Below are 5,640 nucleotides of genomic sequence, written 5' to 3' on the forward strand. Positions count from 1 at the left end.
AAATATTAAGTTTTTTCTCCACAAAAAAAGAATGAAACGTAAAAAAGATTGTTATTTTCAACTTAAACCTACATAAGTATATCATTTTAATGTTCCCATGTAATAATATGGGATTTTTTGCTCTTTTGCAATAAATATTGTATCTCCAAACCAGATAACCTTACAACCTATAAAAGTTGATATTTTTATAAAATATTTTCCGCTCTATAAAAAAGGTCTTAATGGTTTTCTTCATAGAAGCATTCCTTTAACAGTTATATGTAGTTAAAATTAAGCATCAAATGTAATGAGCCTTCATACAAGTGTGTTATAAACTATATGTTGCTCATACGACATGGTGTACTACATTAATGCTCAGTTACTAAATTACGAAGCCTCAGTGTATTCGATGTATAATTTAAACTGCTTAGAAATTATGGAGGTGTAGTTTTATGGAAAAATCATTGGAACCTTTCTTATAGAGCATAAAATTTTGTACTGGAAAATCAAATGCCCAAATGCGTTTGCATAAAAAATCCACTTGCCTAATAACACACACGCTAATGTACAAACATGCAAGTCTGTTAGTATACATTTCATATATAAGTATATGCATTCCAGTATTTATATGCTGCTGTGCAAATGCGTGTTTGGCAAGCAAATCTGCTGTCAAGGCTGTCTGAAAATCTGCTCACAAGTTTATTGCGGTTTTACTTATGAGGTTGCTTTAGGCTCTCAAGACTAAGCTGGGCTTAAAATGTATAAAAGCATACAAACACTGTTTAGTTGTACTTATGTTTGTGTGTTCACCTATCTACATAACCGAAAACTCTTAAGCCATTTATTTATATATATTTCTGCACAAATTCTTAATTAATACACTCTAATGATGCATGTTTATATGTAATTATCTTCCACACATGCATATTCACATTTAAGAATTCAAGTTATGCATATTAAAGTACTTATATGTGCTAAAATGTATAAATTCAAATCCCATTGAATATTTCTTGAAACATTTTAAAGTTTTCTGGTGTTTAAATTATTAGTAATTAAGCTAATTCCTAATGAATAATTTATATTTATTAAATAGGCTGAGAGCTTCCAACGACTTAAAATATAGAATTTCACAATTTGTTATTTAAATAATAATAAATTGAAAATTTTTGCCCAAAATTCTTAAATTGTTGCAATTATTTATTTCTACGTGAATACAGCTGCAAGTGCTTGCCTCTGCCTTTGGCGACTGATTTTACAGCGGAAACAATCACGTCAAAATAACTAGTGATACTTACTGATGAGCATATTAGCTAAATGTTGAGATAGTGCTAACAAAAGAATTTAAGTGTACTGAAGACCTAGCACTTGAATCTAGCAAAGATGTGGATCAGCTATTCAGCATATTTTCATTGGAGAAAAAAACATTAAAACTACCTTGCTTAGTAAAACTGCAGTCAAATTAACCAATTTTTATTCTTGACGCTAATATTTGTCATCAGGTATCTAAACCGGCTTAAATTTAAACTATTAAAAAAAATTCTGTGTGGTCTTTCGCAAAAAAAAATGAAGAAGGGAATTATTTTACAAACGCTTGAGTGCCTACTATGATTACTAAAAAACTCCCAAATCAGTTAATTTGCATAACTATGATTTCCAATCAGATAATAACTTGAGAGACTAGGAATAAAATATTTCAAAATATTCCCTAAACAGGAAAGAGCAAGTTACATTTGATCAGAGTTTGGCAGCCCACTTTGCACAGTCGGTACAGGTTCACACACAGACTTTTTTGTCGACCAAACCACTTTATTTGTTAAAACGACGTGGCAAAATGCAAAGCGAACAAGAATTTGAAAATGAGATGGGAATCTTATGAGTTGCTGGACTAGAGTTATTGGATTTGTGTTGCCCGTGTGAACGCAATGAGCGACACCAAAATTTTTCGATAATGAGTTACAAAAAGAGTTTTTATTAGTGCAGTTTGAACTAACGCTTTTAACGTAATGAGAGTTTTTCGAAGATAATTATCGAATTTAACTTTGTTTACACCGAAACTATAATGCCCTTCAAAAATAAAAAGATTCTTGATTTTGAGCGGTCAATTTGTATGGCAGCTATGTATATGCTATAGCGTTCCGATCTAAGCTATACCTTCGAACAAATCTTTTCATGTTATCTCGTCAAATACAAAAGTTTTCCACTTCTAGAATTTGATTAAGATAGATCAGTTTGTATGGAACCTCTATGCAACAGATATCCAAGCAACTTCTTGGGGAAGAAAGTATGCGTGGAAAGTTTCAGATCGATAGCTCAAAAACTCAGGGAGTATTCGGGTGTACCACATGCAGATGGGCCGATTAGCAGACAAGCAGAATGGCATGGCTGAGTTGACTCAGCTCATCACGGCTGATCATATATATTAACATACATATATAGTTATAGGGTCTTCGTGGCAAACTTAATATAACCTGTTCGCAACAACTATGTTTGGAACACCTCTGATGGCCAAAAGAATGCCGATGACATGGAGATAACTTAACTTAGAAGTACCAAAGTAATATTTAAACAATTTTTTCAGGCAATCTTCAAGTAAAGGGTTTTCCATAGGGATGCTACAAAAAAACCAATAGAATCAGAAAATGACTCAATATTCTGTCTAGCTTTTTTGAGATTTCTCTTCAATTAGGTTTGCCACTTCATCACGGAAAAATATACAATCCAACAACGAGTCGAAATTATTAAAATTAACTACTGAAATTCGGAGTCAGTGGCCTCAACTCTAAGAGCTAGGTCCAATTTGTCATCATCATCCTGTCAGATAAACAATTGAGCGTCTAGTGGAAAAATTTGAATCCACAGACATAGTAAAAAATGTTCTCGCGCGATAGAGACAAAGAAGTGCCCATAGTGTCGAGAATATTGCTGCCACTAGCGCATCAATTTGGGAAGACCCATGTCGTTATCAAGCATTTGGCATATCTGTGTCGTTGTTGTGGAGAATTTTGCGAAAAGATCTTGGCCTACATCCTTACAAGATCAAATTGATTCAAGAACTGAAGCCGCTTGACCATCAGAATCGTCGTATGTTCGTGAATTGGGCTGAACAACAACTTGAAAATGATCCAGATTTTCATCGAAAAATCATCTTCAGTGATGAGGCTCGTTTCTGGGTGAATGGCTGCGTCAATAAGCAAAATATGCGTTAATGGTCAGGCAGCAATCCACACGTACACCATTAGTCACCATTGCATCCCGGAAAAATTACGGTTTGGTGCGGTTTATGGGCCGTACTTCTTCCGCGATGATCAAAACCGGCACGTTACTGTGAAAGGAAATTCGCTACCGCTCAATGATAACCGAATATTTTTGGCCCGAATTGAATGATATGGACTTGGACAATGTGTGATTCTAACACAACGGCGTTACAAATATCACAATCGATTTATTGAAAACCAAGTTTGGTGACCGTGTTATCTCACGAAATGTCCCAATCAAATTGCCGCCTCGGTCGTGCGGTTTGACGCCGTTACACTATTTCCTGCTAGTTCAAGTCTATGGTTTATGCCATCAAAACAGGGACGATTGATGAACTTCTTATGAATATGGAACGTGAAATTCCAGCAATATCGGCGAGTTGTGCTTCGAAACCGTCGAAAATTGGGTTCACAGTTTGGATTTCTGCAAACGTGCTCGTAGTGGCCATGCAATAAAAATCGAGTTCCATACACAGTGGCAGCAAATATCTGTTTTATTTAAAAATACACTCTTTTTGAAAAACCCCTAATGTTTGTATATATAAAAACTGTAATTTTAAAAGGTGGACTTAAAATAATCTTTGCATTCATAACGCATTTCACAGTTTGCGCTCTTTATGTCATGGGATATAGAAATGCAAGTCTCTCAAATCATATTATTGAAGAAGGAAGCAAAAGACGGAGGAGGCAGGTTTTAAATTAAATAATTCAATATTTAGTCAACTTAGAAGCAGCCAAGCTTCTAACTTTAGGTACGTAACGTACCTATTTGCTATAAAAGAGAAATTAAAGGCACAAAGTCAGGATTATGCTGAAATTTGTCAAAGAAGTAGTAGGATAGTTTCCTAATGGAACCAAAAGCTTACTAATTGGTGGTTAGGGTCACAATGCGCCTATATATGTACATACATATATTGTATGGTAACTTATCGAGCAAACTAAGATTATGTCTTTGCAAAAAGTGCTCCCCCTTCACCACCTTATTTCAGTGTTTCATAACTTAATAGCATTTGCCTGACAAAATTTGCTTATTAAACTCTCTAGTAAGCCTTTTCAAAAATTTTCCTCAAATTAATCCAAAATTTGTGGTTATGCCTTCGCAATATGAAAACTTTAAGCTACTTCGATAATCTTCAAACTCCAACTCTTATTTCTATTTGCGCAAAACTCATATTTTCTTTAAGTCCAGCTATCTACGAGTATATTAGCCAACTTGGCTAAGCTTCAGTTTAACACTTCGTCAACTTGCTGCACTTAATTAAAACCTAATATCTATCTACTTACGCTCTAACACTTCGACAACGAGCGTAAAGGATAATTATTTGAAAATAAATAAATTCGCTTGCTGCTCAAAGAAAATTACCTAAGCAACTTTATTTTTATGTTTATTGAAAGCGATAAGACAGCGAGACCACCACGGACAATGCTGAAAGAACGTAAGGCGAAGTAGTAAATAAGGCACGGCGAAGAACAAGCGAACAGACAGTAAATGAGCCGTTTAGTTGATAAGTCGCTGAGGCGTAGTTGGGCTCGGCTCATAAAGTAGAGCAACGCAAATGAGCAAGCGGAAGACTGAGACGCCGCTAAGACTGCAACTTACTCGGCTTATTGCCGCGTAAAATGCTTGGTGAGCAACTTAATTAAATGATGCTTGGACCGTGGCAACCGAGGAGCAGTTGCAGCAACACTTTGCTTCACAAGCACACACATATGCAGAATAGAGAAAGACGCACACGCTCACTCGCACATAAATGCTTAAATTAATTGGCTCTTACTTTGTATTGCTGTATATTCAAGGGAATTGCGCGTGTGGTATTTATGTTTACATGTGTATGTGTGTGTAGTATATATGTTTATGTATGCATGTATGTAAGGGCTATGCTGTCTAGCCGCATGCATTATGCTTATCAGCTCCTCATCATGAATGGCGAACAGCGTCAATGCAGTCTGTGTGCCACTGAACCAATGAACCTTTAAATATATGCAAACAAACACAGGCAAACACACAGCCATACACGATGGCACATATACATACATACATGTTTAAGTATGCGGTATTAATATTCCACTTGGAGCGAAAAATGCCGCAAATTATGCGCTTCTGCTGCTGCATTGCAACTAAAAAATGCCATGCACCTTCCACCGGGGCAACGCTGCGCTGCCGCCCTGCACTCCTGCAGTCACCGCGTTGCTGTCTTCAGTCATAAAGCTAAACAATTATTTACTACTTCTGACTTTGCCGCTTTTGTGCGGCGCGCGGTGCTGGCGCTGGAGCTGGAGCTGGTGATGCGCTCGATTATGGGATAAAGCATGGTTAGCTGCCAAGGATGTCGTGTAGTCTATGGCAAGTGCACTTTGTTGTGGCATTCACATAATTTCCCTTCTATGAAGTGCGAGGGTGTGTGTG

Source organism: Bactrocera neohumeralis, chromosome 4, assembly GCF_024586455.1.
Source record: "Bactrocera neohumeralis isolate Rockhampton chromosome 4, APGP_CSIRO_Bneo_wtdbg2-racon-allhic-juicebox.fasta_v2, whole genome shotgun sequence".
Classification (NCBI taxonomy): domain Eukaryota; kingdom Metazoa; phylum Arthropoda; class Insecta; order Diptera; family Tephritidae; genus Bactrocera; species Bactrocera neohumeralis.